The sequence below is a fragment of the Camelus dromedarius genome, chromosome 2 (assembly GCF_036321535.1).
Source record: "Camelus dromedarius isolate mCamDro1 chromosome 2, mCamDro1.pat, whole genome shotgun sequence".
Taxonomy (NCBI): domain Eukaryota; kingdom Metazoa; phylum Chordata; class Mammalia; order Artiodactyla; family Camelidae; genus Camelus; species Camelus dromedarius.
The window spans coordinates 28,392,806-28,420,337 of NC_087437.1; the positions used below are offsets into that span (position 1 = coordinate 28,392,806).

Below are 27,532 nucleotides of genomic sequence, written 5' to 3' on the forward strand. Positions count from 1 at the left end.
CTCCCATTACCCAGTAACTGGGAGAAGCATATACCTGAGCATTTCCTTTTATTTGAAGTCGACAAAAATGTTTGCATTGATCAACTGTTTTTATGTCCTTTTTTGAACACTGTCTCTACTGTCCTGTAGATATTTTCAATTTGTGTTCCAACTTGTTAGAAACTTAACCAGTTAAATGTTCAGTATTGCAGGATCTGCACCTGTTTCTCATTCTTGTGGCTGAAGTTGAGAGAGACCATAGCTCAGGAATAAGCAACAGTTTCAGTTTTGCAATGCTTTATCTATATGTAACAGGCAACTATTCATGAGAAAGGAAGTTTAAGACTTGTAGGCAAAAAACCACTACTCAGATTCCAGGAAAATGTTCGTCTACTGAAGTTTTTTCTTTTCTTTTTTAACTCTTTACCAGATTCTATAGTCAGATTAGCATTTAGGTCATACTCCAAAATACTTTAAATTAATTAGCCTTATAAAAGCAAGTTTATTCCTCCTTTATCAGCTTGACAGTTTTCTTCTGCATAGAGCAGTATTTTCTGTTTTTCTATAATTATCATTTAGCCACACAGGAGGTGGTTACTTATGTAAATAAGCATTACTTAATTAAATACAGATTTTGATAACTCAACTTTTCTAAAATTTGCTTACACATGTAAATATGTGTATACGTTAATTATATATCTATATACATAATTTATAGCCTGTTAACCATGATTTCAAGCATGAGCTTTGTGAATCATTTTCCCTTCTCCATTGAATTTATAAAGCATAATGACTCTATGTTTCACAACTTCCTCTTTTGGTAGACTATCCTTTCAGAGAGAAAAAAAAAAAACTGTGTCTAGAGAAGAGAGCCCAGCAGAGAACAGAGCTCTTCGCAGTGCTGGTAGTCAAACTCAACTATTTAAGCAGCTCAACAAGCAACTGTAAATAAGACATAGAGGTAAGAAGAAAGTGTTACTTGCTATTTTTTTAAAATTTTATTTGGATAGCTATTTAGAGAACAAGAATTTAAATGCTGGCTGGATTACAAAGTAGGTTAGATAAAAGTGATACCTTTCTCAAGTAAGCAGTCAATATTTTAAATGAAGAAGTTTTACAAATTTGCAGTTTCAACTTCACACACAATCTTTAAAAAGCTGTAAAAAATTGAAGTTCTTATCAATCACTAAATTATTTTAACTGCAAGGTAAAACATTCTTTTTTCATAATTTTGTACACAATTTAGTAATTTAAAAATTTTATATTAATAATAAAATTTGAGAAATTTTTCTTCCCCTAGCTCTAGTAAATTCCTAATATTTTGTAATATCAATTTGTTAGTTCTGCATGCTATTAATTTGACATTTTTCAGGAAAAAATATTCTTGCATTTGTTTACCCACTGTGAAAATATATTGTATTATATAAAATGTGACATTTCAATGTTATTTTTAATATTATCACATTATGATGATATTTAAATACTTTAGAAAAGCAATTTATAGTGTAGACAGAATGGTTTTTAAAATCTAAATAAGTAAACTTGACTTTACAAATTCATGATTGCCTTAGTAATATCAGTTTATGGTTTAATGCTTAAAAATGGAGCAATAACTAAAACAAAGTAAGACCATTTGGGTTCATAACTGGAAATCAAACTAAGCTGAAACTGATCTCATTAGGAAATTCTAAAGTAACCTAAATCCAGCAGAAATTTTTTTTCTTGTTTGTCCCAATCTTGAGTAATGTTTATACATATTAACTACTTAATACAATTGTATTCATTATATAGCAATTTTTAAATCTTCCTTTTAAAAGCAGTTGGACTTTATATACTTTGGTAAAAATACTGCAGTTTATTTTAATGTGTATTTTAAAAGAAACTGTAGTTACATATATTTATACATTGAAATAATATATATATTCAAATAACATATTTGAATGCTTGCTTAATTTGGTTTCCTTTTAATATTAGAGTAACCGCATGGCTTCCAGAAAAGAAAGTCTGCATTGTTCCATCAATTAATAGATTTAATTTTTATCAGTCTTGGTAAACAGTGCTGTCATACTGGTTCAATTACATTACCTGGGGGAAAAAAGCTTTTTAAAAAATATACATTCTCATGCAATGAAATGAGAGTTACTGTCTTTTGATTACAGAAAAGAAAAACAGACTGTTAGTGTTATAAATTCAGGAAAAAAACTGTTGACTCGAGTTTAACATCCTAACTAGATCAACATGTTAAAATTAAGTTGATAATTATGAGAAATCCATTAAAATTGTGCATCTTCATCTCTAGGTATCACACGCTCATTAAATACAACTACTTCCATCAGAACTTCATTGTTATTTGCAACAATACCACTTTTAATGTCCTTCTCTTTTAAAAAAATGATGGAAGTATTTTTAAATGTCCAGAATTTTAAGTATGAGATATTTTAACATCATGAACGATTAAGTGCTGAGGGTATGCTATACACATTGTGTGGTATTACACTGAATAACTGATAACAACCAAGAGAAAACATAGCCTAAGGGAATTACAATGTAAATTAATCACCGCTATAATTCAGAACAGCAAGTGAAGGCTGAAGAAGCAGATAAAATGCTATCTTGCTGGCAAGACAGATGTGTTGATGTTGTTGGTGAGAATTATCAAAGTCTCTAAATGAACAGCCTAGTCCTAAATTATGGAAAATAAGCTTAGAATTTGTTCTGCCTTTGAGAAAATTATATCTACAGAAAAAAATTAGTGCCTATCTGGTTGTGTTTGCATAAATCATACAGATTGTTGAAGGGGATGTTCTTGGCATTATTAGGAGAACAGCTGGGTGCACTGCATAGGCTTTTTATTTCACATACTGTCATTAAAACGAAGGATTTAGACCCTGCCCCCAATCCAAAAATTTTAAGTAAAATTAGATACAATATTGTAAATAATTTGTTGCTGGAAAACATAAATTTTGACTTTTGAACTATAGACATTATGTTTTTTAAGATTACATTCATGTGACACACTAAGACATAAATTTTCATTGAATCTAATAAACGTTGAAATTGGATGACTGCTGTTCAGCATTGTGAAATTTTATACCTGTCTTAATGAGGCATGGTTGACTGTGTGGCGTGTGGGTGATCTTGCTGGGGATCTACCTGTCAATCAAGATCCAGGCTTGCTCCAGCTAATCTCACAGTTCAGTGGATGTCTCCCTCCTCTTTCACAGAACTTTCCAAAGCTGCCCACTTGTAGAACAGAACGACCTGCTAGTAGAATGTTCTATCCCACCCTGGCAAATATATCATCTTTCAAATAGTAATTTCACTTTGAAACAATGATGTTGTTTGTTTTTGACAAAACTGGATTTCCAAAAGGATTTTTTTAAACATTGAAACATTTGTTTTGTTTTCCCTTCTTTTGGCCATTTCCCCATTTGCAAAAACAAAAAACAAAAAACAAGAGAACGTTGCTGCCTGAAAGACTATGGTTTAGGTATAGATTAAGAAGGATAGCGTGTTCTAAATACAGAAACAAAAATTCTCTAGATCTAGGTAATATGGGTCTTTCAGCCTTTTAAAAGCAAATTTATATCCACCCACATCTGTTGATCTTCTATTTATTTTTAATGGATATGACTTCTAAAGAAGTGCCACCAGTAGGATATTCACGTTTATTTTATTAACAAAAGTATGTGCTAATAAGTGGGGAAATTATTGTGTTCCCAAAAACATGCATTGTGGCAGTACATGTTGTCTGTGGGATAGACTATGTATCTCATTTCCATAGAAGAAGTAATTTCTGCAAATATAAAGAATAAGGGCAAGGCCTTTTATATTTCTGGATATCCCCATTTAAAACAATACTCTAAATGCAGTCTAATTTACACATCTGCATCGTAAAAAATAAAAACACTGCTAATTCTTAAAATATTTTAAATGCAAATTATTTGTTGTTTGAGCATTATTGTTATATTTCCAACACTACCTGACATCATTGATATTTTTAATTATTTGACATGAACTAAAATCAGAAAGTTAGATTTGATGTTTTCCAAATTGCTTTCAGCTTTATTTTTTCAGCATTCTATGCATGTACAAGAAGTAAGTTTAATTTTCCAGTATTATTGAGGAAAATATTAAATTTGTATTTTTAAATCCAAATTTAAAGAAAAATGGTACTAAACCCATTAATTAATATTAGAACCATAGAAAGTAGGTCAGAAATGAAGTTAGCCTACTGGTGTTGCTCCACGGACAAGTATAAAATGTCACACCTCATTGTTATTCTGTTTTACAGATAGTTCATCATAAGTTTTTAGTTTTTTATATATGTATTGATTATCTCTTCAAAATTCTTCTTACTTTGGAAATGATGTAAATAGTAGTATGATCTTTAAAAACATCACCAGTTTGCTTTGATTCTGAAAAAAAATAGAATTTTTCTTCAAGAAGTTTAATTTATTTTCACCTTTCATAAGAAAAAAATTTAAGGAGATACATTTAGTGTTTTCCTGTGTTGGTGAACAGAGCTGAATTAGGGGAAAGGCAAAAACATTCTCTATGCAATTAGGTGGCTGAGTAAAATAAAATCAGATATCTGATGGCAACAAATTTTTTTTAATGTTCACTAAAAATGCTTGTTGTATTTCATTTACTTGAATTTTTCTATTTGGAAGTAATTTTAAGCTCAAAAAAGTTGTAAAAATAAAAATAGTATATTGAATTCCCATATACCCTTATCCAGTTTTGCTTAATCTTAATATTTTACCCCATTTGCTTTATAATTTGCTCTCATTCTTTCTATCTCCATTTTTTTTTCAACTACTTGAGGGCAAGTTACAAACAACATGGCCCTTTACTTCAGTGTGTAATTACTGAAAATAGAAAAAGTATCTTGTTTTAGAATTACATCTACTTCGTAAATTTACATGGATACAATTCTTTTATCTCATACTTTTCCAAATTCCAATTTTGCTATTTATCTAATAATACCCTTTATAATATTTCCCCTTCCAGTAAAGGATCCAGTCTAGACTCAAGTATCACATTTAGTTGTAATGTCTCTTTAGCCTCCCTTAATCTGGAACATCTCCACAGCATTTCTTTGCCTTTTATGGAACTGAAAATTTTAAAGAAGACAACTTATTCACCTATCCTTGTTTCTTTTTTTCTTTTTAACAGAGAGTTCCTCATTTTGTATTTGACATTTTTTCATGGTTAGATTGTGGTTATACATTTTCTGCTAGAATACTATTCTAGAATTCTGTCCACCAACACAGGAAAACAATAAATACATCTGCCTGAATTTTTTTTCCTTATGAAAAGTGAAAATAAATGGAACTATGGCATATATAGTTGTTGTTGTTTCCTCTCCTGCTGTCACATCTAGAGGCACGTGATACACTGGAGATGATAATTTAGGTCGCCTAGTCAAGGTGTTGCCTAATTTCTCCATTTTATATTAATGGCTTCTCATGGACAATAACTCCTGGGGTTTAGCGTTAACTGATGTTCTTATCGGATGCAGTCCATGCTGTACTGGTTACAAATGACGATTTTCCAACTCCAGCATTCCTTCCTTGCACATTCGTATCAGTCTTGTGCTTTCTAGTATAAGCAAAAAACAAAAAACAAACAAAAAAACCCTCTCTCCTCTCCCATTTATTTAATTATTATGTATCTACCTGTTACTGATATGAGCTCATGAATTTCTGTCTTTCCAATGGTTTATAAATCATTACTGCCTTAATTACTTTGGTGTTCAAATTGTCCACCTTTGAACAATGGAGCTTTTTCTTTCTGACTTCTGATGTCTTTGTAGCATGCCCCATCACATTAGTGAGTACTTTCTTACTTTCTGGAAGAAAAAGATGTTCTAGGGTGATCTGGTTCCCCTCCTGTCTTACCACTGGAATCATTCATTTCTCATTTCTTTTAGTGGAGAATGGTGTTAGAGGTTAAGACCTAGGTGTTAGCATACTCACTGCCACTGGACTGTTTTTCCTCCTTGACTCTTTCAGCAGAACTGTATCAATGTGTATACATGCAGAGAGACGTAAAGACACACATATGCATTCAAAAATGCGTATGCAGGCATACAGAAAAACACACATACACATATATGTATGTTTTGGACATCATGCGCCTGCTCAATTCCATAATACATCTAAAACAATTTCTGAATTGCTTTACCCAAACCACTACTATTATAAACAAGCCTGCTGAAAAAGAGGGCAGAGTGCACCTCTGCCCCCCACACCCATACCCCACCAAATACTGTGTTTGTAAATTACTGGATGAGGAAGTCTTCCTCCTTCCTTCCTTCCTTCCTTCCTTCCTTCCTTCCTTCCTTCCTTCCTTCCGTCCTTCCTTCCTCTCTCTTCTCTCCCTTCATCCCTCACTCTCTCTTCTTTCTTCTTTCCATTCAGGAACATCATAATATTCATTTAAAATACAATTATGTTCATTTACTTCAGTTTGTTTTCAGTTTTAAGATTTTTTTCCCTTTGCATTCTTACTGCTTTAATTTTTTTTTTAATGATTTTTTTTTTAAGCCATAGAGATGAAATGCTACTGGGGTCATTTCTGTTAAACAAATCTGATACAACCTAATTCAAATGTTATGATACAATTCAGAAATACCTATTTGTGTTATTGGTTGGAACTTTATCTTTATATTTCAATTCTATGCAATCTACACTTAGTCTAAAGTCAGTTATTCCCTTGGGTATTCCAAAAAGTGACAGTTTCAGATAAGAAAGTGGATATCTGTGCCAAGCTTATAAGTTTATTATTCCAGAGGCTTTTAAAAGTTAATTGTGCGTATATCATTACCCTTACCAAAAAAAATATTAGATAAGGAAAGTAAGATAAGAAGCAACTATGAATTTGTGTAGTCCATAAACACTGGAAAAAATTCTCACCCTTCTGTATAAGTGATTCAAAAATGTTCCTGCCCCAGCCCTCCCCCATATTCTACTTCAGCACTCATGACTATGAATACATCCTAATATTTGTGGTAGCAAGAGAAAGTATGTTGATGTCAAAAGATTCATTTTCAATTTCAATTCTGTCACTTACTGACTGGGGATCTTAGATAAGTTACTTGTCTTCCCTCTCCATGTTTCTGGTACCATACCTTTAAATTTTAAAAAAATCCATACCTCCTTAACTTTCTGCCAACTTCTGGATTCATACCTCAAAATGAATATTAAACCTCAGATATGATCAAGAATGTCAAATAAATGTCCAAAATAAAACTCCTCATTGCCTACCCTTCGCTGCTCCATCCTGTCTTCTTTGGTCAGTAAATGGCATCATCTTATAGTTAAGTTATCTAGGTCCCAACCATACATCCCAACACTGACTAGGCTCAGCCCTTCCACCATCTTGAGCACGGTGTGAGACACTGTTACCCTTGTTGAAGGCATCTCTGTTCTTGTTGTGTCCTCCTAAAAATTATCTCTTTTTCTACTCTTGCATCCTTGCCAACATGACTTTTCAAAATACAAATCAAATCACGTGACTCACTGCACAAAATTCTTCAGTGGCTTCCTATTTTAATTGGGAGAAAATCAAGCTCCTCACTAGAGCTTCTATGTCTCGGCTTCCACCTACATCTCCTCTTCATCTCCTACTTCTCATCCCTTCATTCACTATGCTCTGGCTCTATTCTTCATTTTGCTTTTAGGGTATCTTAACCTCATTCCTAATTCAGGGACCTTGTACATTGCACAGGGACTTCCCACCTATATTACTGTGGCACAGTCCTTCTCTATTCAGATCTATGCTCAGATGTTCATCCAAAGGGATGTCTTCCATGACCAACCACATATTTTATTATGTCCCTAACCCAGTCACTCTCTATCCTTTTTACCTTGTTTAAATTTTCTTGACAGCACTTAAATTTTTATCTCTATTTCTTTATTCAATTATTTCTGTTGTCTGTTCCTCCCACTAGAATGTAAGTTCCATGAGGGCAGGGATTTTGTTTGTTTTGTTCATGCTATATTCTCAGTAGCGACAACCCTGCATGGAACATAGTAGGTACTCAGATAAATGATGATTAAGCCAAAAGGCCTCAGCATTTCTAAGCCTCATGTACAAATAAAACAGGCGTAATAAAAATACCAGCAACCTCCTAGGGTTGTCTGGGGGAGGCCATGTTATGGTGGTGCTCTAAACAGGCATGCGGTCGTCAGGTGGGGATACTTCTGTTACCGCTGAGTGAAAGGAACTGAAACGAAAAAGTGGCCCCCGGAGACAACAAACAGACCAAGAAGTTCTCTTTTTTTTTTTTTTTTTTTCTGTGTTGGCTCTTTTCCACTGAGCTAAAAGGAGATGAGTTCATAGCAGCTGCCGCTAACCTCTTAGTGTCCGGAGGGGCAAGCACTGTGCATTGCTGCCCCACTGCTTTTGCACTTGTTCTGCCCCTGCCCTCACCACCAAAAAAACATGCTCCTGCTCTTCTTTGCCAGCTAGGATTCATTGCTTTCTTCAAGCCAGATGGAAGAGCAATCTCCTTCCAGAATCCTTTCTTGATGAACCATCTGTCTGTGCTGCCCTCATGGCTATGCATATAGTTCACATATTGTTTTGGAATTATTTCCTGGTTCTACTTTTAGTCTTGAAGGGGATTATAAAGCCAGTCTAGGAAAACTGTTTGTGGAGGGTTTTGGTGCATGAGAAATGTCACGTTTAAGGTTATAAATATGTAACTTGGTTCTTGGGATTATTAGGCCCCAAATAGTAACGGGGATGATGATGATAATGGTCGTTCTATTATTTACATTTTAGCACCGTTTTTTAGTACCATTGTGTATCACTTTTTAATACTATTTTCAGTACCATTTAAAAAACATTATCATAGGGTAGAGGGTATAGCTCAGTGGTAGAGTGCATGAGGTCCTGGGTTCAATTCTCAGTACCTCCATTAAAAAAAATGTTATTGTATGTCAGGTGCTTCGCATAAGTAACTAATTTAATACCCTTACCAACTCTGTTAAGTAAGTACTATTATTCTGAATTTACAGATTTAAGAAAAAAGAGGTTCAGAGATAGGTCGCTCGATAATGGTCACAAACTGACCTTGGTGTGTCTTTCTCCAAGCTGGGTCTTCATCATGTAATTATAATGCCTCTACTCCTTCTTTTTTAAGAAGTAAGGTAGACAAAGCTGTGGTTTAGATATTGTTAAAAGTTTATAGATTGTGTGGTACAGCCCCTGCCTCAGAAATCTAACAGTCTAGGAGGACGAATAGTAAAAGAAGTGGATTTTGAGACACAGTATGAAAAACATAAGGGGTCACTTGAGACATCAAAATAATTGAAAGTTATACTTCTGGGTGCAGTGACGGCACAAGGCTCCCTGAAGGAAGTAGCTTTAAAGTTGAACCAACCATCAAAATTTTATCTTTGGTAGAAAAGAGGTAATAATTTTGTCGGAAAATTTTCAAAGAAATTTCAACAATGTTAATATTATGTGCATTTAATATTGAGTCACTTTTTTTTTCTATTCTACCGTCCTGCCATAGGAGGTATTTGGTGACCCTGACTTTGTGGTTCTTCTCAGGAAGTGGGTTATATGAAAGGAGGATTTTAATTCTTGTGAAAAGACACTTTTTATTTTGAAGGGTGTCTATTCATATATTCATATATCCAGCCTTGTGCATTGAGCACTGTTCTAGATGCTGGGGAAACAGTGATACACAAGACCAAGTTTCTACCCTCAAGAAGCTGAACTTCAGTCTAGTTGGGATTAACAATGAGCAAACCAGTAAACAAATAAATCCTTAAAAGGGAATTTCAGATGCTCATTCAACATGAAGAAAACTCAGCAAACTAAAAGGACGAGAGACAACTGGCTTCCGGAGGTGGCCTCTCTGAAATGGTAATACTTAAGCTAAGACCTGAATGCTGAGAAAGCTGAGTGCCCTGTGGAGGACTCTGGGGAGAGTGGCCCAGGGAGAGTGATGGGCAAGTGCAAAGGCAGGAGTGAGCTTGGCATATCTGAGATGCAGAAAGGAGGGGTCCAGAGGGAAGTGGGAGATGAAGCTAAGACTGTTCACCTAGGTTGTAGGCCAAGGAAAGGAGCTGTGCATTGTGAGCAAACATCTGCAAGGATGTGCACACGTGTGGACGGGGTAGAGGAGTCAATGAATGAGCCATTCATTATCTGTGTTTAACGCAGACCAGGAAAAACTGCTGTTTGAAGGGAAGCAGGAATTACCACATAGGTCAAAAACTTTCTTAGGAGACAATTTATTATATATAGATAAATTTCGGATAAGCTCAGTTTACCTTCAGAGGTTAAATACATTTTCTTGCCTTTTCATTTCCATTATAGGTGTGAGTTTGAAAAAAGTGAAAAGGGCTCAAGTATTATTTAAATCTGTCAACTTAAGATTTTTCAGCAAAATTGCTGTGGACTAATTGACCCCAATCATAGCCATTGAAAACAGGTTCACCAATGTCTGGTAATGGGGTCATCAGGCAGCTTCATCTCTGCATGGAGACGAGGTAGAAAAGACTGGAGAAAAGGCTGTTCTCTAGTCTCTGGGGACAACAGATGCTCCTTTGTTTATTCTTCCTAAATCCCAGTGCCAATGATGATAGGGACCCTTGCAACATCAACCTGTTCCTTTTGTAAGTAGCAGTAACTTACTCTGCATTTTCCATGGTAATTATAAATTTCCTCTGATTTATTTTTATTATCCCAAGAGATCTAAAAGACCCAATTATTACATTTTAAATCCTAGAGTTAGTGGGACACAATTTTTTGAGGGAATTGGGAGGTTCAGTGTGATTTGGGAAGGGAATATAAACTAGTTTACTGAAAAGAACATTTTTTTTAATGGAGTAAACACTTAATATCTGAGAACAAATGACCTCCCTCTATACTTATGAAGTTAACTACAACTAGTATGATTTCTTCTATTTTTGGTTTGCCTTAAGAGCTGACAAAGAAGACCTTGGACTGAGTGTGGCTAGAAGGATGACAATGGGCAGGGTGGAGAGGAACACAACTGTCATTTCCCCAAGGCAGGAAGACAAGATATTGTAGGGGTCAGGAGCTAACTTCTGAGTGCCCCTGACAACACCTACATAGAAGAACTTTTACTAGTATTGGGAAGTGTGGAGGGGTGCAAACAACTTATGTGCTACTCAAGTGATGCATTCCATCCTTTCCCCCTATGTGGGTGTGATGACTCACCATATATCGGGTTAGTGCAAAGTGTGAGATGGTGTGTGGTTTCCAAGTGCATGTGTGTGAGAGAGTAAGTGTATGAGTATCTGCAGTGTGTGAATATGAGAGACCACTCTTGAAACATGAAGACTTGCTGACTTGCTGCTTACTACAGCTGAGCAGCTTAACCACGAAGCAAATCTACTGAAAGTATGTGAGTACTTGGTTTTCTGCAATAAGCGTAGTATACATTTGTTCACATGAAGTGGATTCAGGAAGGGAACAAAAAAAGTGCACGGACTTGGGCTGTGTTAACTTGGGGCTCATGGTTCTCCAGAAATGGATGCTAAGGATGCCTTCTCCAGAGCCAAGTGGTCTCTCCTCCTGCCTTATTTGGCTTTGTTTTTCTGGTGGTGACCCATCATGTTGGAAAAGAATCTCTGTCAAAAGTGCATGATGGTGTCATCATTCTCGTGGCCTGAGCCTTTGTTACTAAATAGTACTTAGCAACACATCGTCATTCGTTTCTCCTCTTAGAGCTCTGAGCATGTTTGTTCTGATGAAGTTGAGAGATACACTTTTGTCAGAGAGGTAGGAATAAAATCTGAAAAAAAAGGGAAGCTATGTCTGAAAGGATCTCGACTTGTGTTACTTAGAAGAAGCAAGTAGACAACTAGACTTTTATCCTGTGGCAACAGCTTTGACTGGGTTACAAAAAAAAAAATCATAATAACTTCACATATGGCTCCAAAGGAAGTGGTTTCCATGCAACTGTGCATCATAAACTCTTCTTTAAAGTGGTAGATGCCTTTTGCTTGGCTTGGCTTGGCTTGTCCTTCTTATGTTTTCCCTTGTAAAATGGGTGAGGAAAGTTGGACAAAAGAAAGCTGTGCACTGCCCAGTTAAGGGAGATGTCTCTAAAGGGCCTGTGTATCATTCCAGGGCACGTCTGGGACTCCTTTTTAGTTACTTCCTACCTGTCCATTCAAAAAAACTGTGAGAAGACCTGTCTTTTCATCTTGTAAAAAATAGCTGTAAATTTCTTTAAGTTGCAACTGATTTTAATCCTTATATTTCAAAAAGAAGTTTAACATGAGCTTATTTTTTTTAATATTCTAGATTTAAAAATTTGTAATTACCATCCATTTAAAATGATAACAATAGCTATATTTTATGAAAGGCCTAACCTACATTAGGTTAATTCTCATGAATTCGTTCATCAGCACAATTTTGTGAGGTAGACATTTTAAGTTCACAGGAACTGAGACCTGGAGAAACTGTCCAAATTCTCATGCCTAATAACAGGCTCCAAAAACTGTCTTTTATTTCATGGAAGCCAAGGCCATGGGCAGAGCAGCAGCCTTTGAAAAACTTATCCCCCTGTTTTTAACCTGATTCTCTTACAGAGTGTGGTGCACACACTGGTCATTGCACGAGGTTGGCTGGGGGAGATGGGGACCCAACAACACAGGCAGAAGGGCAAGGTGGCAGCAAGCCATGACTCTCGCCAATGAAAAACTGGCCCATGTGTCATATTTGGCATGTGTATACCTGTTGCCAATAACCCCAAAGTTGACAGTGTTTTCCCTTTAGTCACCTGGTAAGTTAGTCATAAATGAAATAGATTTACTTCAGTTGTCTTCTTTCATTGTGGTAAGAAAGACATCCAAAGTTGTGCCAAGTATTATCCATGTACTACTTTCTCCTGGCTGCCTCAGATAAATTGGATATTTGGTGCCAAACATGCCCTTTTCCACAAGTTCAAGTCAAATCTAACAGAGTTAACACTTCCCAGGGCCCCTGTAGATTGTCAGTATTTAGGGACCCTGACAAACTATTTACAGCTTTTTCCAAGACAGACTTACCAGTACATTGTAAGAATAAACAGACTTCAAAGTCCTCACAAGGAGAAAAACTGTTCTGGCTAAGGCTGTAATTTAGAGTATCTTTAGAGAAGAAAGACTCTGTGAAAAGAGAGGCCCAGAGTGGCCAGCCTCTTTTATACAGCTACCTTTTTCTTTACTTAATTGCAAAGACTAATGACAGGTAGAAAAGTGCTTTCACAGGAGCGTGGGCGTCTTGAAGCTGTAGAAGGAAGTTACACTGTGCATGGGAGTAAGCGTGTGGGTAGGAGTTACACACACTGCTCTGTTGCTGGAGTAGAATAATCATGCATAAACATCTTTACAGTGGCACCTGAACAGAATTAATAAACTCCTATTAAAGGCACTGGATACAATATTTAAAATAAGCACATGTTACCTTTTATATCCAGGAATATAAAAAACATTTCTTTTTTTTTTTAACATCAGGAACAAGGATTTAAAAAAGAGCCTGTAACTTTGACAAAACAAAAGATAATACAAGCGGATTTTCATATATTAATTCAAAAGCTGACATGCTATGCTCTCTGAAAGTGTGAGAGAGAAGCTGGCTTTGTCTGTAGGTGGCATAGCCTTAAACGGTTAAACTCAGGAAATGAATGAAAGTAAACAGCAAAACACAACAAGGTCAGAGCAGTACTGATCAGTCACAGATTTCTTCGAACCTTGCCCTCGGGGGCGGTGTGGTGAACACCCTGCACCTTAACAGAAATAACGTCACTGTTTCATGCAACTAGTAATGGGATTCTGTCTTACAAATGAGGAATTCAGGCGGCACAGATGTGTAGTCCAAGCACTGTGGTGGCTCCTCACTGGGCTATAATTCTAGATGTTTGAATTCAATGAAATAAAGAAGAGATCATAAAAATAATGACAACTGCCTATCTTTTGAATTTAGATCCACCTGTTCACACCCTTCTTCTCTTTCACTTCACTTTGCAAATTTATATTGTTAACTGATAATGATTACCTAATATTTCGTATCTGTTGTCCCTGTTGGACTGTATGTTTCAAGAGGCATGGGGTCTTGCCTTGCTCACCCTGTAGCCTCAGATTCCAGGAAAGGCCAGGATTGTGCCAGGTGCTCAGTGACTATTTGTGGGCCAGACAGGCAATTTGATAGCAAAAAAGATATACACTGAAAATGCAGCAGTTACCAGTGGGCTGGTGGCCTACCGCCAGAAAAGTTTGAAAAGGGAAAAGAATGTTTGAAATTGTCTAAAAATAACATTAATTACTTAGAAGACTAGACAGGATCGGGTTTTGTCAGCAGTGACTCATTGCTAAGCCTGTGGCTGAAATACGGGCATTCGAGTCCATCCAGGTGTGGCCAGGAAATCCATGTGGGCTGACGGCACATTCACAAAGAAAGTAAATTAAGACTTCTAACATTACCTGCAAATGATATTCAAATGAGAAATGTCCTATTAATTTATTTGTATTTATAGTTTAACTATGTTAGTTTTGTTGAATGAATTCATAAAATAGACTAAAATTTGCCACTTTTTATTTCTGAAAAATCATACATATACATGTGTATGCATATATATGCATGTACATGGAAGCATATATTCTAGAATATATATATACTTTCTGTAGTCTGATAGAAACAAATCCAACAGGAAGTCGCCCAGAATACTCAGAGGCCCTTATGTCATTCTCAAGAGGTGCTCATGATTACAATTTCTTAGAAAGAGACAGGATACAAAACTCTAAGCAAACAGCAACCTAAACATTATAGAACATGTAGGATTATCCTCTGTATGGGCTTCATTGTTTCTCTAGCTAGTTTTTAAGCCCACAGGCCACTGATGCATACCTGGTATGAAGTGACACACATTTTGGTTGCCTAAGAAGCTCCATGCCCAGCCAGGTGCATGACAGAAGTGTCATGTCATCTTGCCTCCCACAACTAGTCCAACTCCCACATTTCTAGATGCACGTGGGCACCATGTTACCCAAACCTAACTCTGTTTGAGACGGTTTCCTGCAGAGCACACTGTTTCTGTTGAGCCAAATAGACTTTACTTGCCAAAGGGAGGAAACAGAGCAGGTCAGTACATTGCCCCTGATTCTGAGTAATTTCATTTCATAAACTATAACTCAGCTCTAGGAAACCTTGGCTGCACATCGGAATCATCTGAGGAACTTAAAAAAATATTGATGCTTGGGTGCCACACCCAGAAATTCTGATTTGATTGCAACCCAGAAATAGGTGGTTGCACTCTATTGATCCAAAATGCAGCCAAAATCAAGAACCACTGCCCTAGTTTCAGTCCCCTCATTTCTAGGATGGGGTCATAAATACCATCTCACGTGTCTCTTGTGAGGGGTCAAAGAGATAACATACATAATTAGGGTCCCTAACATTTTTTTAATTCACCAGTTTTCCATCTTCCTTTATTTCAGCAGGGGAAATAGAAAGGAAAGGCTGTGGGGGTGGGGAGTCCGGGAAAGTGAGGAGGAGGGAGGCCTCCAAGTTCTGCCTAATTAGCAGTTCATTAGGGGTAACAAGTTCTCCTTTTGTCAAAGCAAACACTTCTGAAGGATTAAGCCTCATTCTCGCCTTAGTGTGAATGACTTTAATCAGATAATCGCCCATCACCTAACTGGGGATTTGGTATTGATGATCTGAGGGAAGTGAGGAGAGAGAGAGTTGCAGGGCCTGCCTGGGTTTCACTGAGGGCAGGGGAGGAAGCCTGACTGTCTGGAGCCCCAGGGTCAGGGAACTCAACTTGACCCTCAGTAGGCTTTCTGTAATGGCAGCATGAAAAATAAGAAAAACAAACTTTCTCCTCATGTTGCTAGGGCAATGATTTGCTAAAATTGTTCGCATGAACAAGTCCCTTGTCTGTCTAATAGCCCTTCGTGACTTTTCTTTGCCTGTCCTTGTGCCATCAAGCACTTCACAAACACATGCCAGGTAATTTTACCATTTGTCAGCTGCTTGGGAGTCTGAGGAGCAAGGCCTGACCCAGCCCTGTCCTCCTTGCCATCTGCATGGCACATGGGTTTGTTGAATTTAATTGAATTGTTTCACTTGATACACTCTTTTCCAAATGCTTGAGTTTTTTTCCCCTACATGTATCCCCTCCACTCCCCACCCTCTGACTGGACTAGATTCTGGGCACCTGAAGAAGTCTTAATGATCTCTGTATCCCCAGCGCCAAGTGCCACTCTTGCTACTTTGTCAGTGAGCAATAAGTATTTGTTAAATGAATCAAGGAGCAATGGGTGGCACCTGATGCCTCCATGAAGCCATAAGAATTAATTGACAACTGTACCACTTGGTTCCCACCATCGTGGACAAGGCAAAAAGGGAAGACAAGAAAAGAGATGTGTATCTGAGTCTCCCACCATTTACTCATGTGACAAAAGTTCTTCTTATTCAGAGGTGCCCTTAGGACATCTCTGGAGATACGGTCTGAAGGTAATTTCTGGAAAAACAAAGGTAAGAAGGAGTAAGAGGTGCTGACAGAAGATCCAGAGATAGAGAATCTACACGATGGAACGAAAAGAGGGAAGCATGTGGAGTGTCATAGAAGCCAAAAGACAGGAACTCCAGAAGTGAATGATAGATAGATACAGCAGACACTTAGGGAAAGAAGAATCAACCTTGCTATTGGCATTTTCAAAAATTTGTTTGCATTTAGAAACAAACAAAGCAATGGCCACATTTTCCAGATGCTTTTATTCTAATGGAACAGTGTTAGTATGTCAACACCTTTGATTACAATCCACAAGATAGTTACACTTGGCATTTACACTGTTAGATCTATTAGGCACTATTTTTAAAAGCTTGCAAGGGGATTCTTGGCTAAACCACAACACATCATTTTAAGAGACAGTAGACAGAATTAGACAATATTACATGGAATTATATATTATAAGGTAATATAAGAAATATGTCCACTTTGACTTTCTGGCTACCTGTTTCATATTTATTTTTGTAACTTTTTTATTTATGAAAAAAGCCATTATTGTTTATTTTCTTTTCCTAGTGATAGTCTGTACTAGAAGACATGTGTATACCCCAGATTGAATGTCTAGGAATATATTGCACATTAGACACATGAATTCGGGATCTGGGAGGTAGGCTCGCAAACACTACACCAAGGGGCAGGAGGCTCAAGGGTCTGTTCTCCAGCCTTTGTTACCTTATGTGATAAATGTGGTGTATAATGAATATGAATGACATGGGAGATGTCATTTGTTTTATAAAGTTATGAAATGAAGTGGGAAAAAACCAGTACAAAATTGCATATGTAGTATCGTACCAACTGTGTAAAAAACATATTGAGAAAAGCCTGGAAGGAAATAGACTGTAATATTACCAGTGACTATCCGTGGGAACTGGAAGCGCTGCTAATTTTTTTCTAAAAATATTCTATCTTCAGTAGTTTTGAATCTCCTATACTATGTTGACTTTAAGGAGGAAAAAATCTCTCTCTCTCTTTCACACGGGCTCACACACACAACTCAGCTCTCTCAAGGCCGCTTTAGGCTTCCTCTTCAGCTCTGAGATGGAAGATTCTAATGTTGACTGTATTTCCCGGGGCCCTCCACCAAGTCGCTTCCTCCTGTCGGGCCTCCAGCCATTTGCCGCCCTCGCCCCCGCCAGGGCCTGCTCTTTCAGTTTGCGCTCATCCTCAGCAGTGGTGCATTTCCTGTTCTGAGGGTAACATCAGCCTCCTCCACGCAGCAGCAGTCAAGTGGAAGCTAGTTACCACTGAAAAGCAGAGCTGGGTCTTGTGCCAACTACACCCCCACCCGCATCTCTAATATAACCAAACGCGTCAGTGGGAACCACTGACCAAAAGAATGATTGTAGCTTTGCCTGTTGAGTGTGATTAATGTAAGATCCTCAATCCTCTCACTGGACTGTAAGCTCCCTGAGGTTAGGTATTCCATTAGTTTTTATTTACCACCGGAGCTTCCAGCCCTAGCATGAGCTCAGGTTTCAAGACTCTAGATCTGCAGTTTCCACTGCTTTGAATGATTTTTCCCCAGATATTTCTCCCTTCCTTGAGGACTCTGCTGACCTCTGACCATCTCAGTCCTTGACCATCCTGTTTAACACACACCCTCCCTGCCTCATCCCCTCATCCTGATTTCTTTTTCTTCATAGTGTCTACCTCCATCTGAAATTGCCTCAGATGTTTATCTTTTTCTTTGTATTTGTTCTTTACTTGTTTAGTGTCTGTCTCTCCCTAGCAGACTGTAAACTCCTTGAAGGAAGTGACTGGGCTGTGTTGTCCATTTCTGTAACCATAATACCTAGAACAGGTCTTAGCGTGATGGATGCCCCATGAACATGTGTGAAATGGAAGCACTGTGAGAAAGTGTTTTCTGTGTGGAAAGAAGGAAAGAAGTACGGAGAAATGGAAAGGAGAAAAAGAAAGAGAAACAGGGAAGACATAGAGGAGGAAAGAATTATACTCCTAGAAATCTAATGTGGCTGACTCCTCTTCACATAAACTTGGGCAACACTTAGGCCTATATTAGAGCTTCTTGTTGCCCCAGTGTCTTTAAGAAAAACAATGAAAATAAATGGCCTGAGAGAGTCAGAAGACACTGATACCAGTTCTTCTCTGTCATGGAACCAATTTATGTATACAACGTTCTCTGGTCTAACAGGAGAACAGGCCCTGATGGACTCTAAGTTTCCATTCTCTACTAAAATTCTGTGGTTCTAAACCTTTAATTCCGAAATGAATTTGTTTTCTATTTCCCTATTGCTAGATGCAAAAATAACTATACTGAAGATTTAGAGTCAACTTTTAGGTAAAATACCTCTATTAATTTATTAAAATTAATATTTTAATGCATAATAATTATATTAACTCATAAATTAATATTTTAACTTTTAATCTTTATAAGTATTTTAAGACAAATATGTTGATTTTATATAATAAAGATCCTAAACTAAATTTAGGTAAACTAAATTCATACAATTCTATCAAGTATATTTATTCAGATACCTGAACAAGTTTGAATTCAGGCTACAGAAGAATGCTTCCAACCCCTTCCCTGCTGTGAAACTGAATGGAGATACATCTGATACATCCATGTTAAGTTAATTCCTCATAGGAGAGTATTTCCAATTCTTTGTTGCCTTCCAGCAGCTTCTTCTCTTAACCATCTATATTTAAACATGGATTAAAAATCATGGGACCTGAATCTGATCTCACTTTTGACAATATCTTGCAATGGATTCTTTCTACCCTGGTATATTAAAAACAGCACTTCTAGATCCACGATTCAAGATCTTTTCATATTTCAATTTTTATAACGCATACCTTCTTGGGATATTTTCATTTTGATGTTGGGTTGGGGGTTGAGGCAGGAAAGGCAAATATATTTAGAAGGCAGCAAGAGCTTATTGACTATAAATGAGGTGTGTAGGACAAGAAAGATCAATTCGCAGACCCACGTACTTACACAGATGCCTTAGAGACTCCCATTTGAATGAAAAAGATAAATGCTATTTCCTGTATCTGTATTATTGGTAAACCAGGTAGTTGATATTATCTCTGAAAACCATATTCCTTAACTGTATTTCTATTGGGATTCATTGGTATAATTAAGACTTGAATGGTCTGAAATATTTCAGGAACCTGTAGTGAATATTCTTTCCTTCATCTGAAAAGGTAGTTTTATTTCATCTGAAATTGTTTTTTATAATTTCCCCCTCTACCCCCAAATGACATTCTTTTTATACTTAAAGATGTTCTCACTCATAAACCTATGGACTATAACTGCCCTTCAGAGGAGTGAGAGAAACCATAATGCTATCCTAGCACTGAGGGAATATTACTGGTATTCTAAATGGGGAACAATTTACTTTTTATTACTACGATGATTTTTTAATAATTTCCACAATTTGAAATGTGGTTAGAATGCCACTGCTAGTTGAAAGCTGACAACATGGTTTAATATTTTTAACATATGATCTAATGTTTGTTACAGTGCTTCAAAATGTTAAATGTCATTATTCATGTTATAGTATTATCAGTGGTAATAAATTAAGCTAAATCAGTGGCAATGAAGTTTTATACCACAATTTATTTCGACTGACTTGTGAGTCCTAGGTTGACCATTGTTTTATATGAGTTTCTTAGCCATCCTTTTTTCCTTTATCTAATGTGAAATAACACTTCCCCCCTCTTCTTTATCATTTACTACGATGTTTATTCTGTTTCTAACATTCAAGTTTCTTTCTTGTATTTCTTCGTATTCTGTTCAGTGGAGCAGAAAATTTGCCTCAGTTTCAATTTCTCTTTTGTTCCCAGAACTTCCCCACCTTCTCCAGTGCTGAAGTGGAAAAATAATTTCCCCTCTTGCACCATACACAGGTTCAAAGTCCTGTTTTTCACCATGTTGTTCCAAACAGCGAATTTTCTAACCCACATGAAAAAAGGACAGCAAAGCTCTAACTTGAAAGTCTACAAGGGTCTGAGAACAAATGAAAATAAATTCCTACAAGCAGGATTAGCCCTTAGCGGGTCATTGGGCATTCTGAGGAGTGGTCCATGGAAGCCAGCGAGGACACTAACCTGCCAGCATAGGTGGCCCAGCTCAGAAGCCAGGGTCTGTGTCATGGCGAATGGAGGCAAACCGGAGGAATTAAAAAGCAAGTAGCAAACAATCCAGTAGGCTAAGCCAGGGATTTGGGAGTCTCCCAAGGCTCCTCCCTTCCTCATTCCCTGCATGAGTCATTTTTCCAGTCTGTCCACACCCATCACCCTTCTTCCATCGGCCTCCACCCCACGTTCCCATTCACTCTCCAAGCTGCGGCCGCAGGATCTTTCTGAAATACAAGTCCAAACTCCACCTATCCCCTTGATGTGTAAACGCCTCTAGTTCATCACAGTTTTCAGAGTAAAGCTGAGACTCCTTGGATTAACACAGACCTACTTTTAGCTCATTTACTGCCACTCCTGTACAACTCTCATCTCTTACTTCTAACAAAGAGACTGACAGGTCCATTGTATTTGCCAGGCTCTTCTCTCCACTGGATCTGGTCTCAACTCCCTTTCCATCTTGATGATTTCTACACACCTTTAAGGTACCCGTTAAAATAACTCCTCCAGGCACCCTTCCTGACACTCCTCAGGCCCACCTTGGGCTTACCGCCATCATTTTAGCATAAGCCCTCAGGAAGAATTAATTGGTTTGTCTCTTCCTAATAGAGGTATTATCCTTGAGGGCAGGGACTCTGTTATACATTCTCGAATCTCTGGCATAGCAAGCAGGCTGTTGATGTAGTTGTTGAAATGAATGCTGAATTAGAAGAAAGGAAGAAGCCCTCATAGCTTGGGGTAGCTACTAATTGGCAGATAGAAAATGCCCATCCCTATTCTCTGAGAAAGTGTCAGTTTCCTTTAAAATTTGCTTCCACTGTGTGTGCACTTGTGTACTTTTTAATGATTAACACTGAGAAGTGGCACCATAGAATTAATTTATTTATTTGTTCTGGAAGGGAGCAGTGCAAAATATTAACTCAGCATTTTGTGGATCTAGCCAAGGGTCGAGAACTCAAGTGTGTTATTAGTGCCTCTGGAAGTATTTTCGTACTTTAGTACATTTCATGGTGTTTTTCCTTCTCCTCCTTAAACCGTCCCCACTCTCTTCAACACAACCTAACAAACTTGTAGGAAGAATAGTCGCACAATATCTAGCATTTTGTTCTAAATTGTATCCAAAGCATGGAACAAATGTTTTTAATTAGAATCATCATTGAATAAGTTATTCCCTAAATCCAAAGGAAATTCTGCCCCCGAATCTCCAAAACTTGATCACATCACGATAGTCTAGGATTCTTTCCCTTGAAAGTGAAGCCAAGTTACATCCTATAACACCCAGTGAATTATGATTTTGGGTTGTGGTTTCTTTTGCTCCAGTAATAATATGACTTATTTGCCTTGGACTACTCCAGTATTTCAGAAAATAAGTATTTTATGTTGAAAGAGGGGGCTTTGCTTTTTATAAATCATATAACGCAGAGTTGGGAAGAAAGGGGATTTTACATTCCAAATATTATTTACAAAGTAGATGGGAAGCTGGTATGTGAGTGTTCGGGCTTGTGTGACAAGAAGTTTTACTAAGGAATTCCAAACTCTGGACACCCTGTTACTTGAGAAAGATACACACTGGCAGTCTTGCGGATGTTTTTCCCGCCTGTGAGCCATCCAGGTTCAAAAATCGTGTGGTGCATTTTAAGGCGGCAGCTCCATCAGCTTCTACTGTTTTATCCTGATTTGAGACTCACCTTCTGTCTAACCTTGCCAGTTGCCTTACTAAGCCCCATCCATCCACGGGCCTCTTTCAAAAAACGAACCTATCTGTCTGCCCAGCCAGTGGGAAGCCGCAGAAAGTAGAAGGGGTGCGTCCCGTTTGCACTATAGCTCGGAGGTTATGATGTTGAACGTATAAGATGGAAGATACCACCGGGAGGCGGCGGGGATGCACCTCGCAGGCGCCGGCTCGGGTTTCCTTTCGCTCTCTGCGCCGATCGGAACGTGGCAATGACCACCCCCAGAGGACTTTGTTTGGTTGAGGGGCGACGGGGTGGCGGGGGGCAGAGCTGGAGGGCGGCGGAAAGTTGAAGAGCGTTTTTTTTTTCCGCCGCCGCGTGCGTTCCGGGGCTCGACGAGTCCGCCCAGGGCTTCCTGGTGGGGCTGGGCCGGCGGGGGAGGGGCCGCGCAGCAGCAGCGGAAACCAGACCTCGGCGATAAGAGGCTGCACAGCGACATGCAACAGTCTTTTCACTGCAGCTGAATGAGTTGTGGCGCTCACAATGCTCCCGTGACCGGGAACTGACAAGTTCAATTTTAAATCGCGGGCCTCTTGGAATCATGATTCCCACAATGCCTTGGGCACTCGTTCGGCAGTCGGGCTGCCTCTGAAAAAAAAAATGTGAGAGGTAAGTTTCCATTTTCACAGTTTGCTCGCGCTGCTCTGCTGCTCTGCTGCTCTGCATTGTTCGTACTCTTTCGGGGCTGTATATGGCTGAAGGAGGAAGTGAGAGGAGGCTTGGGGCGGCTCACCACGCTGGATGGTTTCCTATCACACACCATCTCTAGCTGGAGGGAGAGCGGGAGGTTGTGCAGCTGCAGCCCAGCTCCGATCAGCCCTTCCCGGGGCTCTGCGGACACTGTCAGCAACGCCAGCCTCCCATTTGGCAGCTTAGAAAGAAAGAAAGAGAAAGGGGGGGGGGGAGGGAGTAGGTTGGGAGAGGGGATAAAAGAAACAGGTGCGTGGAAGTGTACTTACAACTTAACGACCTTTGTCGGGGGAAGATGCGAGTCCATCAGATGGGAGCCACGGTTTCTCCCAAGAGATCCCGCATCCCTGTCCCCGGGGCTGCCATCCAGCCCTGTTTTCATCTGGGCCAAATATGTGCACTCAAAGGTTAATTCTCTGCCTGCTACCCATAAATTACGCATGACATGTTTAGCTGGGCTTCCTTATATGGAGAGTGCTGTATTTCAGTCCAGTTTGCCTTTTGCCAAGTTTACAGGGCGGAAGACGCCCTGCATGAGAGGGCTCCTTTTTTTTCCCCAATCGTTTTGTAGTGCGTCACTCAAAAACTGTAAGAAAAGTAAGTATAGACGCTCTCTGGGTGGAGCCGCAGTTAGTTGATTGAATTGCTTTCTTGAGGGGTCGAAAAGAATGAAAAGTAGTTAGGACTTTGATTCTGGTTTTTTTAGACAAAAGCAGGACAAATATGTAGCGCGTCCCCCCCCGCCCCCCCTTTCCTTTCCTTTTCTTTTTTTTAAACGGAGCCGGAATCTGTTATTGGTAGTAATGTGTCATGTGAGAATACTTTGATTCCAGAGCCTGTAACACGAGCAGGTATATGGGGGAGCTTATCCTTGCCCCTCTCAGAGCACTTTACAACCAGAGTGTTGTAGCCGGAAGAGTAATTGTGCTCTTAAATCTCTCCTGGCCCGGGAGAGTAGGCGGCTGCTCGGGCTCTGTGGTGTATTTCCGCGCAGAGTGCTTCCCTAGGATTCAGACTGAGTGAGAAGCTGCCAGGAAGGTTATGCCACTGTCTTTACTTTGTGTGCCCACCCGCCCAGGCACAAGCCGACAGCAAATGGATGGTAAACTCTGCCACACTCTGAGGAATTTCTTAAACAAATTAATACACTGAGAGAGAAGTCATAATTAATGCCTTTGGATTTGCAGGCCCTCTGCAATGTGCTTTGAAATACTACACCAGTGGACACGGTGTTCCTCCCTCCTGGATTTGAACACAGTGTCTGTTTATACGCAGAGGGTATTTAGTACATAACGATTCTATACCAGCGTTTAAGTGATCCACTCCATGTTATCTCCGTGGGTTCCTGAGAGCGTTGGTGTTTCTCCCTGTCTTGCTGTTGAGATAAAGTATTATCACTGAGACAAGCTAAAATGAAAGTTCAAGGACTGTAAAATTCACCCCAGGAATACTTAGTTCAATACTTACAGAATGTCTTGAGTATAGTATGATAGCTAGAGACGCTGACTAGTTATTTTGTAGCCTGAGAAAGCAAATAGTTGTCACTTGCATCTTTGCTTTCTTTAAGTTGGTGACAACTACAGCTCAAAACTGTATTTTAGGAAGCCTACCGAGTTCTGATTTTCATCAGTGTTGTGTATTTGCACAACAGGGGTGAATTTTTTTTTTGTATTACTAGTGTGTTGTTAGACCTTCTTTCCAAAGGTAGACATGGCTTTTAGTTTTATTTGTTGAATGAGGGGGTTTCCTCACCGAGGACGACAAGAGTTGCCTTTTGTGTTTTAGGGAACAGATTGGGTCAGCACCAGAAAACCAGTTCATCATCCATCGATAATTACAGTGTCACTTAAGATGTGATAATCAGGTTTTATTATTACTAAGAGAGTCAGAAAACCTCACATGTGCCTAGTTTAATTTTTTTCCCCTCATGTAACTAAGAACAAATTTGTGTGCAGATACACAGCAAGTGTGGCACTCCATGCAGCTATGCCAGCCCAGAATCCAAAATGTTTTATGGTTTGAGATATTACTGCTTGTGTTTACATTTCCACATTTGGGGCAAACTTAGACTCCAAGTTGAATTCATTAAGTTCTGATTCCAACATTCTGTTCTTCCTCTGGGCACAGAATTCCTATGAAATGAAACACTGGGTTCTATTCCAGACCAAAAACAGACTATCCCAGGGTTTCTCCTGGGGGGAAGGGGACGAGTAATATCGTTATTTCTCATTGAGGAAGGGTGTGTGACTTTGTTATGTAAAATTTCCTATCTTTACTTTAAGCAAAAAAATTGCCCTTGCATTTATCATTGTCTCCATATATTAGGCCTGTAGTTGACATACCTATTTATGGAAATAGAGAATAGTCTTGCTGCACCTTCTGGCTTTCTGCTTAGTGATAGAAGATGCAGAGATTAGAGAACATCTCAGATCTTGCTTAGAAGAAGCTGAAAAGAATAGGTGATTGGGGTTTCTTACACTCAAGGCATCAAGGTGGGCAGTAGACGTGAAGTCAGTGGAGCAGATGAAGGAAGTGAAATATAGTCCCTTAAATGCTTGGCTCAGTTTAAAGTCTTAACGGCAGTACTAATCATAGTGGGCTGCTCTATAGGAAGATTTTTAAAGTATGTGGCCATTTAGGCCAAACAGCTTCATATTTTTGGAATCTAGAATGTGCTTTCCAGTACAGTAGCCACTAGTCACATGTGGCTGTTGAGGACTTGAAATGTGGTTGTCCGGACTGAGGTTTGCGCTAAGTGAAAAATACATCCAGGCTTTTGATCACTTTGTACAAAGGAAAGAATATAAAGCATCAGATACTTTTTAAAAAATATTAGTTGTATGTTGCAATAATATTTTGGATATATTGGTGTCAGTAGAATATATTGTTAGATTAATTTCACCTGTTTCTTTTTCCTTTTTTTTTTAAATACTGTTACTAGAAAACTTAACAAGTGTGGCTTTCATTGCCTTTCTTTTGGACACGGCTGTTTTAGAATAAAGTAAGAAAGCAATATTCTGGGAGAAACTATGAAGAGTTTGCAAAATAAAATGGACTTTTATTTTAACAAGCTAAAGAAGTTTATTATATGTAGAAATACCTAGTCTTTCTTATCCATTGTAACCGAAATTTGAGAAAACACACCACCTAACATCTATTTTTATTTCCTCAAAACTGCTATTTAGTTTAGAGATTTAATGGTGAGGTAGTAATAACAGAGAAAAGGCTTATAATTAGGGGATGAGTCTTAACACCTCTCAAAGGCCAGAATAGAGTATGATTGCTACTTAGGAACTTTTTAGAGACACTATAGTTATCATTGTCCTGAAGTTACCAAACAAACGAGTCACTTAAAATTTATTTTAAAATAGAGTTTTCAGTAAATAGCAATTATCTTCAAATGCTTAATATATATTTTCCTTTGCTATGACTTTCCTTCCTTAGAAAATAAGGACACCAAATAAATCCAGACAAACTCCTGACTCTGTAAATCAAAGATGAATGAATTCACGAGAAAGAAAGATTTTCACCTGTAGGGAATAAGGCATTGTTTTGAATGTTAGGAAAGGTAAAAATACGTTTCTGCAGTAACGTCATGGGCTTTGAAGAATTCCTACGCACGGAGACATTGTCTTTATAGTTTGAACACATTCTTGAGAAAGCATCTGACTGGTAAACAAAGCACAATGGCATAGGTCCTGGAAACATTCCTTTCAGATATTTTCATAACCAAAGTACATTTTGCCATGCACAGTGAGTGTTAAGCAGAAAAAATGCGGTTCTTTTCTATCCATATAAAGTATGCTTGCTTTTATTGCCTTGAAGGATGCCAAAGATATAAGACAAGATGGATGCAATGGGCTCTTCTTTGGTAGGGGGGAGGGAGCAGATTTTATGGAGAACCTCAGAAGAGTTGCCTCCCGGCTTGGTGCCATCTTGAATCTGCCTCCCACTACGTGAGGCATCAGGGCCATTAGTGTCAGTGCATGTGTGGAGCCCACGGGGAACAGTGATCCCCATTAACTTCATATATTGTTTCTGATGAGTCATGGAGCAGACTCACTAATGGTTGGAGAAGTATTGATTGCAAAGCAGAGGATTCAGGAAGAGCTATTGACATGGCACTAAAAGTCTTCAGACATATTTTGTAGTTGTAGAGTTGAGGTAGGGAACTTGGTGCCTATGTAGTGTTTTTCATAGTATAAGAAATAATTTATATAAGCATTACAGCTATATCCTTGAAAAAACACTTAGCAAATATAAGGTTGTAGTTTTCTACTTATTACTATTAGTCTTTTAATGATTCCGTTACATCTCTTTCAGATAACGATTCATATTTCCCAGAGGCATCTTACCACATGTGCCTATGATGTCCATAAAAATGAAAAATCTTTGATGGATTTATGTCAGAGTCTTGGGCATTTCTATATTTGGCACTTTCCCCACTAATTTTGAGAACTTACTCTAGGTTTCTGTGATTACC

The 27,532-nt window shown here is 38.4% G+C and overlaps 1 protein-coding gene across 17 annotated transcripts in view; it reads left to right on the plus strand.

Moving 5' to 3' along the window:
* The first annotated feature begins 803 nt into the window (after nt 1–803).
* Nucleotides 804–27,532, plus strand: part of MBNL1 (muscleblind like splicing regulator 1) — a 190,390-nt gene continuing 163,661 nt past the window's right edge. For 11 of the 17 annotated variants that reach the window (XM_010986584.3, XM_010986589.3, XM_010986600.3 and 8 more), the window contains exon 1: nt 22,833–22,968. The gene's annotated coding sequence lies outside the window, so the exon portion shown is untranslated. Of the gene's footprint in view, nt 941–22,827; nt 22,969–27,532 lie in introns of those variants that run through there. The other 6 variants (XM_031449508.2, XM_010986657.3, XM_031449509.2 and 3 more) reach the window with 4 other exon arrangements.